This window comes from Prionailurus viverrinus, chromosome C2, assembly GCF_022837055.1.
Source record: "Prionailurus viverrinus isolate Anna chromosome C2, UM_Priviv_1.0, whole genome shotgun sequence".
Classification (NCBI taxonomy): Eukaryota; Metazoa; Chordata; class Mammalia; order Carnivora; family Felidae; genus Prionailurus; species Prionailurus viverrinus.
Window position 1 is genome coordinate 36,701,747 of NC_062569.1, and position 13,515 is coordinate 36,715,261.

At 40.3% G+C, this 13,515-nt stretch overlaps 1 protein-coding gene across 9 annotated transcripts in view; it reads left to right on the forward strand.

The window, feature by feature from the left end:
* ZBTB38 (zinc finger and BTB domain containing 38) overlaps positions 1-13,515 on the forward strand; it is a 170,999-nt gene that overhangs the window by 66,781 nt on the left and 90,703 nt on the right. For 5 of the 9 annotated variants that reach the window (XR_007155499.1, XM_047874299.1, XM_047874298.1 and 2 more), the window contains 2 exons: positions 10,253-10,318; positions 10,907-11,269. The gene's annotated coding sequence lies outside the window, so the exon portion shown is untranslated. Of the gene's footprint in view, positions 1-8,194; positions 8,224-10,252; positions 10,319-10,906; positions 11,270-13,515 lie in introns of those variants that run through there. The other 4 variants (XM_047874297.1, XM_047874303.1, XM_047874300.1 and 1 more) reach the window with 3 other exon arrangements.

Sequence of the window (13,515 nt, forward strand, 5' to 3'; positions counted from 1 at the left end):
TACAACAGATGGAAGGTGACTTCCCAGACATGGCTGGAGCAGTTGTCATCACTATGATGTTGGGTCTATGCAAAGCCCATCTCCCTGGCATCCTTTACAACTTCTTTGGCTGAAGCACCTTCTGATGCTTAGATAGAGTTCTAATTACTGGCAAGACCTGGATCCCTTGGCCAAGAAGGTCCATGTGGTGGTGACAGCAGTACCTCTAGATCTAACCCCCAGGAGGTAGATGTTGGAGTTCTGTGACATCCAGACAAGGTGCCCACATGCTGCTGGCAAATCTGAGATTATCAACAGAGTAGGAAGTCCAAGGGCAAAAAGTGTTCAGTGGGGTCTGTGATCTGACAAGTGCTGCTGGTGATCCCATTCTTCCCTGTCTGTGCTGACTCCATGTCTACTCCCCACACACCTTGCTAATGAGTAGCTGACTTTAAGAATAAAAAGCATTCACACAGTCTCTGGCCAAAGCGGCTGGACGACCCCGGCCCAAGCAAATTCTGTCTCTGCTCCACGGCTGCCATATGGTGGCTTTCGTATCACCTCTTGGGAGAGTGTCATTGGTATCAAGTCTACCTGTTGGGCCAAGATGTACTGCCTCAAAGAAGCCCAGCTTCCCCCAGAGTGTGATGTCCTACTATTGTAGTCAGGAGCAACTGGTCAAACCTAAAGACTCACCACATATCAAGAGCCCCATTTTCCATCACTGAAATGCCAGACAGCTCAAACTGCTATGTAGACAAGTATTATGAAATCTGGAACAGTGAGAGATATCAGAAGGCAACGCACCCAAGCTCTGAAGACACCCCCAATTGACTGCCATCTTGACCAGACCAGCAGAAATAATCCCTACACGTCTATCAGAATGCCTAAAATAACAAATTCTGATGTTCCCAAAAATTGACAAGGAGGTGAAGAAATTGGATGGCTTTGCACCTCTGGTCGGACCATAAATGGCCACTCCGGAAAACAGTTTCTAATAAAGTTAAACATACATATATCATACAGTCCCACTCCTGAGTGTTTATACAAGAGAAATGAAAACTTATGCTAGCACAAAAGACTGTATACCAATATTCATGGCAGTTTTATTTCTAATAGCTTAAAACAGGAAACCAGCCAGACGTCCTTCAAGGGGAAAATGGGTAACAAAACCGTGGTACATCCATACCATGGAAAACTATTCAGCAATGGAAAGGCACACACTCTTTACATACAACTTAAATGGATCTAAGGGCATTATGCTGGGTGAAAGAATGCCAATCTCAAAGGGTTATATACTATATGAATCCATTTATAACAAACTCAAAGAGACAAAATTGTAGTGATTGAGAATAGATCAGTGCCAGAGGTTGAAAGAAAGTGTAAATGACTTAATGACCTAAGAAAGTGTGATTCTAAGAAGGTTAGCACGGGTTGTTTTTTTTGGGGGGGGAGGTTTTTTTTTTGTGGTGATGGAATAGTTCTGTATCTTGGTTGTGATGATGGCTATTCCAATCAATAACATGTGATAAAATTTCATAGAAACACACATGCACACATACACACACACACACACACACACACACACACACACACCCATACAAAAACTGGTGAAATCCAAATAAGGTCCTTGCCTGAGTCAATAGTATTTTACCAATGTCAGCCTCTTGGTTTAGACAGTGTGCTAGGCTAGTGGATGATATTATCACTGGGGGAAGCCAGATGAAGTTATTTAGTTACTCTACTATTTTTTCCATGTTTTGTGATTCTTAATCTATTTCCAAAAATGTTGTTAAAAGCAATTTCTAAAAACTCTTTTGAAGCTAAAAAAAGGGGGGGGGGAGGGTGTTCCCCACCCCAGAAAAGGGGGATTCAGCCACTGGCCTCTCTTTTACGAACAACTCCTATTGTTTATTTTGCCACTTTCTGATTTACGGGTAGCCTTCTAAGGCCTCGCCCTCTGCTTTTCAGAGACAGCCCATCTCAGATGGAATAAAGCTCAAGTATTCCAGCAGAGAGAGTGTGAATATGCCCCCTTTCCCCTCCCTGAGACTTGTAACTTCAAAGCGAGGTAAAGACTCAGAGATCTAAGAAATGGTCTCACGATGAAAATCTAGGACAAATCATCCTTCTTGCCCCTGCACGGTGATTTCTTTTCTGGAATGGCTCTTTGTCTTCTCTGCTCTTCATACAGATTATTCTCTTCACCTTCACCAAATGGGCCCTCCTCTAATGGAAGGAGATTAACCCTTCTTTGCCCCCTTTCAATCTCATTCAGCGGAGGGCTTTCTTATAGCTACACTGCTCTCTCTGAGCCTTGTGCCACAGCTGAATGCTACAGCGTGAGATGGCTGTCTTCCCTTTGAAGATGTATGCCTCTGTCAAACACCTTTTTGCCAGATTTGGCCCTGGAAAGGCAGTTTTGAAATTAAACTTCTCATGAGCTGCTTGGGTTTACAGAATGGAATTGCACAAGGCCATGGGCATTTAGGTCAAGGGGTACTTGCTGAGCTCACTACCTTCAGGTCCCCATCTTAATGAAATGCTAGCATTATTTACTCCCTTGCTTTGCTGAGGGGTCCCCAGCATCACCTAAGATTGAAGCTGAGCACATGGGATGGATTATGTGGCATCCTGTCCAGATATGACAATACACTCAGACATAAGCTACTGTCCCCTAGGATGAGCCTCAGCCCCCAACTTCCTGCCATGTGTTATTATGGAGATTCATCTCCAGGGACCATCGTGAGAGGGACATAGGTGCACCTTTCTTGGGCCTGGCTTTGGCCCATAGTTCAGGGCAGTGTGCTAGAAAGGTGTCAGTTTGAATTGTTGATTTTCAGTAGGCGTTGGTGAATCTCCTAGCTCTGCACCTTTTGGTTTCAAAACCATACTGAACAACGGAAAATGAAACCTGCAACTTATTTTTAGCTGCTCATGCTAACTCATGAGATTTCTTTTTTGCAAACCAAATAGGATAAAGCCTACTTCAGCTGGCTAAACTTAATCTGATTGACTTAAATGGCAATCAAACCTACTTCTCTGATACTTCCGAAGTGACCCTTGGTCTCAGGTGATATTTTGGCCAACATTTACTATTTTGCTTAAAATTATATTTAGTTGAGCTTTAAAAAAAATTAAACAAGTATACTATAACATTTTCTTGTGAGAGGAATTGAGAAATAAGTTATAGCTGTCTTACCAGCATCTTCATTAATTTGCTTTTCTATAACCATTTAATAAGTACCTATTTATTTATTTCTTAATTTTTTTAATGTTTGCTTATTTTTTGAGAGAGAGACATAGTGCAAGCAGGGTAAGGCAGAGAGAGAGGAAGACACAGAATCCGCAGCAGGCTCCAGGCTCTGAGCTGTCTGCACAGAGCCCAATACGGGGCCCAAACCCCTGAACCATGAGATAAGCCAAAGTTGGACGCTCAACCGACTGAGCCACCCAGGCGCCCCAATAAGTACCTATTTAAATGAAAGCCTGGAACTTTAATTGAGCCAGTATGTTGCATTACAAAGGGCAGAGTACTAGAAATTAAGGAATAGGGCTTTTATCCTGTTTGCCAAGGTCTTCAGATATAATACTCTCTTTGAACGTGATTTTTTTCCACCTCAAAGAGAGGGTTGAGATGGCATCTTGCAAGCTGCCTTGCCCATCCTATAGTTCTACGAACCATGTTCTGATGCTGAGGGCCCAGGAAAGGTTGAGGCACAATTTGAAGGCAATGGTATTGCTGTCAGACCATTCTTATTTCTGTCTCCCTTTTTCTGTTCTGGGAGGGACAGATTTAAACAAAGCCTGTGGTCTGCTTGCCAAACAACTTGTGACTCCCTTTGGGAACCAAGTGATTAAGTACTTGAAAGACTTCCATAGATATTTGCAGCCCCTAGGTCCATTCCTTAATTCATGGAGCAAGTTCCCCTATTTTGGGAAATGGCTTCATGAGACAAAGCTAAAGATTCCACTGGTAGTGATGGGAGCAGAGAGGGAACTCCCAAGTTGGTGTTGGTCAGTGAAGAGCATACCCATATGAGCCCCCTTCACTGCATCAGACAACGCTCTGGGTGCCGCGGGAGATACACAGATCTTGCAGGAAGCAAGCCAGAGACGTGATTAAAGGTAGATAATTCAATCAACAAAAACTTATTCTGCCTTTATCTTCAGTCTGAAGGAAGTGAAGATTCACTGAGGTTTGTTAAAGCTGCTCTGGTGAGATGAGGTGCATGGTTATGGCCTTTCTGAGCCATGTCTTTATCTGAAAGAAGACAAGACAAATGGCTTTGTTCCCAGGTTGAGTCTTGGAGTATTTGCTGCCCAGGATGAAGGGAAGATATTAGGAGAGGATTATGTTCTCACAAAGGGTGGCTTTTACCAATCTGTGAGAATTCTTCCTCCTCCACCCTAGTTTACATCCCCACCCTCCCTCTTCACCCTACTTGCCAGTCTCTCAAGAAAGAAGAAACTCAGCCATCTTACTGAATATGTGTCTTGCCAATTCAGGATCTAGTAAAACCTTGTTGTTCTTTCCTTTAGTGCCATGTTGCAAATGCCCTGAGAAAAGCAGGAACTATTCTGCTGCTAACGTTGAGGTAGTGATATCAAAACAGGGGTGAGGAGTATGGAGGATAGTCCCACAGGAGAGCTGGATTGAAGTGGGGCAGAATGTTGTCGGTCAGAGTCTCCCTCCCAACCCTAAGTCACTCACCAGTTTTTCTCTGTTGAAAACCGCATGGTTCACATTTCCCGTCTCCCCCAGGTCTTTCCTAGAAGATAACCTCAGTTTGGTCCCCATGGTTTGCTGCCTCATCTTTGCCATCAAGTATGTACTCCGTTCCCACATCTTACACAGATCCTAATGGATAGAAGTAAGAAAACTCATGTGTAAGAATTGGAGGCTTCCCAGAGTTCAGATTCCTCAGTCCTATCCGTCTACTCAACCATTCATTCTACTGCCTCATGAGCACCAAGCAACATAATCCTCCTCTCATATTCCCAGGCAGAGTGGAGCTGATTAGAAAGCCCCCTTTGAGAGCCATCTGGTTGGCATATAAAATTACTGCCAACGAGCAAGATAGTCAGCTGGCCACATAACCAGGAGGCAGGAGACTTGGAGTCTAGCTCTTGGCCTAGACCGACCTGGAAAGCAAGCTGGGCTAGATTTTTTAGAATTACAAACTTCGGAGCCGGAAGGGATCTTAGAGCAAAATGTACAGATGCTAACAGAGAGAGTTAATCACTAAAATCATGCATTTGAAATACTAACCATGGTTGAGGAAAACCTCTTACTCAAAAGTTAGACTTTTGAAAAATCCGTTTTCAATATATGTTGAGGAAGGAACTCATGATACCAATTTAGTTTATTTGTTCAGGACAAAAATACTATTCGTAAGTGGGAACCTGGTCAGTCTTGATTGCTACACTGATTTTCTTTAACTGAAAATTTAGATTAGAACACTCTAACAACCTGATAACAAATTTACTCACACATGCTGAATCTATTAGGTACAAAAGGAAACAAGATATACTTTTTAATATAACAAATGGGCTAACTTATTAAATGTGTGATCTTGGGCAAGTGACTAGATTCCTCTCAGCCTCAGTTTCCTCATCTGTAACATGAGAAGACACCTAGTGAAGGCTTTTGCTCAGATGGAAATGTGAGCTTTCCCACTTACTTTGTCTCATAAAGCATTTCCAAATTACGACACATCACTGACCAAAATTGTTAATCTGCTCTCTACTCTTAACTTTTCAACCTGGTCTAATGAATTCCTCCTTTTATTTTCTTTTCCACCTGCTGGTCCAGGCTGTCTCCAGTTGATGGCATCCTAGGTAGCCACAGTTCCCAGGGCCTGGGAAATTAAGGCTGGTTCTTATAAACAGAATTAGTCCTGGCTTCAGAGAGTGGGGATTCCATCTACCAGGATTCTGACAGGAAGAAGTTTCCTACATCAGGACAGAATGTGGATGGAGGAGGTTTTATCCTCTGAAGATTGGTGGAAAGACCTAGACTCTGGAATTGGTCAGACTTAGATTTGAATCCTAACTCTGCTATTTCCCATGTGACTAGAAATCCCAATTAGGTCCTCAGCCAAAGTTGATAATAACTAATACCTTGAAGCCTTTTGGTTAGAAGTAAATAATATAATATAGCCAAATATTGAGTATGTAGTAGGTTCTCAATAAATGGTAGCTATTATAGACTTAGCTCTGATTAAGATAGGAAACAGAAGTTCCTGCCCAGCTCCGTAGGCAAGATATAGATGTTCAAAATAGCACCAGACTTTCAAAAAATTTTAAGTAAAAATATCATCCAAAGCCACTTTTAGTCCTTGATAAATTAAGTCACCATGTTGTTTCCAGGACTAAATACATTATAGACCGATGTAATAACCTCATAAAACTTTTTAAACTTTTTAATGCTAAGAATTTAAACAAAAATGTTGAATTTGCTGAACATTTCGTTTGCAAAAATTTAGATTTAGAATGGCCTATCCTGGTAACAAATTTACCCAGAACTTTGAATGTCCACATTAGGTGTAAATGAAAACCAGCTGTAATTTTTAATGCAGTGAATGTAGTAACATAGTGCAAACCAATCCAAATGTTTATAAACCAAGGTTTCCTCTGGGACTCAGTGCCCTGACTTTCCTTTTTTTTTTTTTTTTTTTTTTTAAATATACAGAGTCAAGCTTTGTTCATACTTGAATTATGTACTTTGCATAAGCCATGCAATTTAACTTTAACCCACAGGACTGAAAATAAAATGAGCTAAGACTGCAGAGCAACGAGACTGTGGGCAAGGAAGAACGTTAATCAAAGTGAAAGGCACACCCCTCACTGCTGTCTCTGTCCATCTCTGTCCTGTTCCTGCCAGGCTATTTAGGGCTCCTTATACTTGACTCCTCAGAGTGGCAGAAACAGGTTAAAATTTTTATCACGGAAAAGGGATTTGTCATTTATTTATTTATTTATTAATGTTTATTTTATTTTTGAGAGAGAGAGAGACAGACAGAGCATGAGCGGGGGAGGGGCAGAGAGAGAGGGAGACCTAGAATCTGAAGCAGACTCCAGGCTCCGAGCTCCGAGCTGTCAGCACAGAGCCCGACACGGGGCTTGAACCCATGAACCGTGAGATCATGGCCTGAGCCAAAGTCAGACGCTTAACTGACTGAGTCACCCAGGCGCCCCACAGGGATTTGTCTTTTAAATTAATATTTGTGTATGTGCCCCGAGGATGTTGATGAGGAGCATGCTATTTCTAAAAATCATAAGTGAACACATACCCTTGCCACTTGTAATCATGACAAAGCCTAAGTAATTCAGGCATGAGCGTGGTTTTGGTTTTTTGTTGTTTTTTTTTTTAAGTGCAAAACAGGATTTACTAGTCGAGAAGGTCTGCCTAAACAAGCTCATCAATCTGAATGCTTTTAACTACAATTCAGATTTGTTTAACCCAAGCAGGTTTGGTAAACGGGCCAAGTTTGCTCATTGCGCATATTTAGAATATCACAGAATAAACCAGTATGTGGCTTTTAGGCTCATTTTGACAGAGGGCGGACAGGGAACCCACTGGGAGGTTTGGAAACCGCTTGCCCTGGCATCAGGTTTAAAAGTATCAGTAGGGGACCTGACCACATTCACCACCCTGCCCCTGTGAGGACATAACACTATTCGCTCATCTCATGGGAGCATGATGCGGAATACTGTCCTTGTCACTGTCATTTATTATCCCAGGCAGAGGAGGCAGCGACTTAGTTCTATGTGGTCACAGTTGATTCCATGTGGTGTATATCTAGCCTACACGATAATAATTTGTGAGTATTTTAACATGATTGTCTAGCTTTCTGATGTTATTACTAGGGAACAGCTGAATAGACGCTAACAGCACCAAATGTCTAGGTGTTCACTTCTACCTCTTCTGACCCCACCGTGAGGACCCTGCTTTCTAGATGACCGTGTATTAAATTGGTACCTTGTAACTCAGTCTGAGAGTCTCTCTAATTCTTGACCCCCATGGTAAAGGAGGAATTAGCCTAAGGACACTCCATTCTAATTTTCTGTCGCTGTCAATGCTAACCAGAGCTCATAGAGCATTGTTGTGGGGGTGGGGAAGATGGCTCCACCACTGGTGTTAGACCAGGAGCTACTGTTTCTGTCAGAGCCACGTTTATTTCTGGAGTAGTTGTGGGGGAGAGATGTGCTCCAAAGAGAAGAGGATTCGGTGTGGTTCAGGTATGAGCGACCATCTGGACGGCCCAGCTCGGAGACTTTAAAGTGTATGGGATAGAGATGGGCTGGGTGCTTTCCACACATTGAGCTGAAAATCACTTGGGTTCTGGGAAACGAGATAGAATGAAAGCTAGAAACAAAAGATCCAGTTGTGAAACCTAGCACCTAAGTTAAGATGCTTGAATACAATTCCTCCTTTAAAAAAATTCTGGGGTACTTGAATATTTTGCTAACCTGACTATTTTTAGCCAGTCCTTATAGAAGATCGAGGCGCTAGGAAACTAGAAACCCCAGAAAATATGAATTCATTTTTGCACGTGTTAAAATTAATTAGCATTAGTATATTCAGTGACACAACAAGACAATTAAAGAATTTTGGAGGGATAAGAAGAAAAACGTAAATATATATTCAAAAGAAGGCTCATAGCATTTTATAAAAATGTTGGCTTATGTCCAGGATCTAAGGGTGGGGGTGGGTATGGTTTCTTTGTAGCCGAAGAAAGTGGAAAAGAATCTGTTCTATTTTCTTAAAAATAAAAGACTTGTTTTATACAGCATGGTAAAAGAAATGCTTTTCTGTTTTTTACCTGCCGGCAGTTTCTGGAGGAAATTTTTCTAGCAAGCTATGCTGTTTTCCTCTCTTTGGGGACATGGTGACACTGGTTTTGTAGCTAAACAGTATTTGCTTATTAGGCATTTCTTCAAAATCCTGAATAAGCAGCTCTTTCCACATTTTTGTTCCACATGTTAAACGTTTCACTGCAATTTGAGCTTCAATTGTGTGTGTGTGTGTGTGTGTGTGTGTGTGTGTGTGTGTTGATAGAAAGGATTGAAAGGGGATGCATAAGAATTCTTAAAGGTTTTTTGTTTAAAAAATTAATTCCTACAATTATGTATTGGAGTCTCTACAGAAGGCAATTCCAATTTATTACACACAGCCAAACTAGATCCCATCAATCTTGAACAGCGGGGGTAGGGAGGTGGTATTGAAGAAGACATGAAATTTGGTGTTTGAGTAGATGAGATTTAATTTTCGGAAAACATTTCACTCATAAAACGGATGGCACCCCAGTGTCAGCCCTGACCTCCATGATGTCAATGTCATCGTGCAAGCATAGCTAAGATAAGCCTCAAAGTAAAACAAAGAAACATCACATCTCAGCACAACACCATTTCTTCTCTGACAGCATGTACAATATATACACATATAGCCTTTGGATATCCCTGCCAATGCCTCGTTACTTTACAGTTTAGCTTCTGGAGAGGGAGGGAGGACAAAAATCATTTTGCGTGTTCTATGTTCTGAGCAAATGCGGTAAGTACGCTGGTGCAGGTCTTAACATTATTTAGGTCAGTATCCTAAGGATGGCTTTTATCGTTCATGATGATCAGCTATACCGTACATCCAAAGGAATTCAGCATCAATTTATTTTTCTGTGCTGATTTTATTTGCTTCTAAGTTTAAGCAAATTCATTCACATTTTAATACAATTCCAACGGAGGAGGTATCTGCCGCTCTGTACTGCAGATACATTCAGCAGGATACATTTACACGGCTTGTGGTTAGAGGTTATAGCACCGATACAGACAGCCCGATCATGCATTCTTCTGTAAGCCTGCCGGCACCGTTTAGGATTTGAAAAATAATCTAGAAATGCTATACCCTGTATAATATTATTTTTTTACTTCACAATAGCTTAATAGTTTTGCATTTTTGTTGTTGTTGTTAGCAATTCTATGAAATTAATAGTCTATCAAATGCACCCCAAACCAGATACATACTGTATTGAAAGCTTTCTTCAAGAAGAAGATATGACAGTATTCATTCCGGCTTATTTTCTTCATTAGCAAAAGGATTGTTTGATTCTCAGAAGCAAAAGGACACATGCATTGTGCAGCAGCTCTGCTTAAGTGTACGAAATGCCTTCTACTGTCTGGTTGCAGAATTTGGAGTTTGCTAAACAGTGTTTAGTGATTGGGCTCATCTTGCATCACCAGTTGATGACATTTTTCTTTGTTCCCTCCTACCCAGTTGAACCAAGACTCTGAGGCTGATATGCAATGTCACTTACAACATTAATCAGATACTGCATTTAAGGTGAGCTGTCCCCTGCCTCCTCCTTCCCCAGTGCTCGTGTCTGCATGCAGTGCGTATCTTGCTTCTGCGAGCCTAAGATGGCAGGCAGGATTAGCCGTGCTTTTGCTGTGTGTGCATGCTGTGTATAGAATTCATTACACGTTGCCTAGTATTTCAGATGTGAGTATGTAAATGCTCGGTATGCCATATCATCTGGTAGCGAAGACTTGTTTTTGCCTCATTACAGCCTTAGATATTTCAACATCACCTTTCAGTTCCGATTCATTTGCCTCTGGATGTTTGCTTTTCATCACGTTCAAAATAGGATTTTACCTTTTTTTTTTTTTTTTAACAAAGCCAAAAAAAAAAACCCCTAAAAACAAAAACAACAACAACAAAACTCTGCTACCAGATGGTGTCTCTCCTTTCTTCTTGCCTTTGCTGTCTTTTAAATAATGTATGTTGTATTGTTAATTAATGTGAATATCAAATTAAACACTTGAAACTTACATATTTATTATGCAGGTAGGAGGCAAGGTGGAATCTATTTTTAACTCGTGTGCACTCCATGGTGTGCACACAAGTTGGTTCTCAAATTTGTATTTTCAGTGCTGGTATCAGTGGTTTGATTTTCAGCAAATGTGACAGTGGCCTTTGCAGTGGTCAGCTCCGGGCTTTGAACTCTCAGAGGAGGAAGGGGAAAAGAATTCAGCACATCACCTCCTTGGTTGCAGCCTCAGAGAAACCTTGGAAGAGAAACTTCTTTTTTCAATCCTATTTTCCTGTTGATAAATTCAGTTCTCGTGATCACAGTACATTCAAGCTGTTCTGCGTATGATTTTTTTGTGTGTGTGACAATTGCATCTAAAACTTGTGAGCAAGAAGACGGAGAAATCAGTTGGTCTCCATCGCTTTACATAAAAATGGCTGAGTGTCTTGTCATGCTAGCACTGCATTAAGTGATACACACAGGTAGGTCGAAATTTGCATGTTTTATAGATTTTTTTAAGCCATGCAGCAAGAATATTAGAGGGATTAAAATATGACTTTCATAATGAAAATTAAATAAGACAGCTGTAATTTTTTGGAGGGAGGGTATTAAATTGGATAGGCTTTCCTATTCAGATACTATATCAATGTATAGCTTTGCTAAACTTACAAAATGATTCTGCTATAAAAGTGAGCTGATTCCTTTTTAAAAAATTATATATATATGATAGGTGTGGCGCCATTAGACAACAAAAGAATTTTTTGAAAAGTCTGTTGATTCAGCTCCATTTTAGCTTGAAACTAAAAATAAATGGTTTTCTTGAGATAATTTTAAAGAGCGCAAACAAGCTTAATAAGAAACATTTAAAATATTTAAATTTTAAGAAGCGGTCTTTAAACGTGTTATATGAAAGATGAAAATAAAAACTTACATGCTTCCAAAATCCATTTTAGATAATATACAGGAACAAATATACTATTGGTTTATCTATTATTTGGAGAGATGAGGAGTTACAATTTTTAAAGGGGGGTGGTGGATATTAAATATAGATGGCCCTGTTAGAAGAAAGAGAGCTTCACTGAAAGAAAAAGAGTCCCTAGAATGGTTCATTGCAGACCATACAGCTATGGTTCTGTAAGTACCAAATTCTGCCACTTTTCAAAATAATTTCATGGGCTCTTTCCTTTGAGCTTAACTTCCGAAATATATTTTAGTTTCAACTTAACACTGGGCCAGAACCTGTTTCCTTGGTAACCAAATCTTATTTAAAAATGCAATAACTGATATGCAAAAGAATGTCTTAAAAAAAGAAACAAATGGTTAATGAAAACTGTACAGTTCTTTTTTCCTCCCATATAGAGTCTGCACTGGTTTTAGACGTTTTTAAATGCGGTCTTCAAGCCTTAAAAATTAAGCCATATTTCTACACATATAGAGAAAGCTTGCACAGGGAGAGCTTTTTTTTCCCCTCCTTTGTGCTCAGTACTTTCAAAAATTAAGGTTTTTCTTTGTAACGTGCTCCAGAATGCTGGTCAAGGTTTGTGTACAAAGGTGTAGTTTCATTATCACTGGTTCACCAGCGCCCCTGAAACAAAAGGCATCTCAGAAATTCTGAGAATCAGAAAATGCTTATGCCCTTGTTTTCCCCGATCCCTCCATCGGTAACCTCAGAGCTCTGGGTAGAGAGGGACCGAGACCCAAGCCCACCCCCCCAATGATAAGTGCACATCGAGCCTTTGTGGAAACGTCTTTATAGATGTATTAATAGGAAGATACTGGCAAACCTGAAACCTCTCTGAGGTTTACTCCAATGTGAAGAACATTGAGACTCAGAACCCTCTGTGTAAATAGCTGCTTTATTCTAGCAGTTTGCCCGATATTCCAAAGCACTGTCTGTAAAACCAAACCTCTAATGGGCTAAAGGTTTGTTGCTGCTGTTGTTGTTGTGTTGTTTTGAGGCCAACTTGAAGATTTTGCTTGGAGTCTTTCTCTGGCTCAATGATATTAGAACATGATTCACCTCATAGTGATTTCGTTCTTTGGGCTTGCCATGAAATATCCTTCCTGCAATACCTTTTTTTTTTTTTTTTTTTTTGGCTGTTCGGGAGCCATTTTCCTTCTTGCCTGTGACTTAAAATGACTAAGTACATTTTGAATATAGCATCAATCAGAAGATCATAAAATGAAGGGAAATGTAGGACACCTGATTCAGTATTGCCTATTTATTTTAGTACCAGGAGCATTAACAGTTGCAGTAGAATCAAGCTAATTGTCATTCGCTCTCGAGCAAATAATGAGCCAGGCATTTGTAATTAAAACACTATTGCTATTCAGAAAGATTACAACTACGACGTCTTCCATTTTGATAGGCCGGTACAAATTAATCATTTTGAACCTATTTGAATCTTAATCTCAAGGTTAGATGGATGCAATGGAATTGTTTTACCATAAAAATGAATGCCTGATAGATTCAACAGTGTATTTCTTCTTTATAAAATGTTGGTCCTTTTATTGTTAACTCAAGCGTGGTTGCGTCATCTTGTAGATTTTCATACCTAATGATTTTTTGTGGCATTATTCATTTATGGTGCTCTTGGTCTTGCCGAAAAGAATTTTAAACACATTTCAAGCAGGTTGAAACCCAAGTAAGACTGTTGGGAAGTATATTGTACCATTGTCATTCTAATAAATAGACCAGCGAATGGAAGAATAATTATTATTTATTACT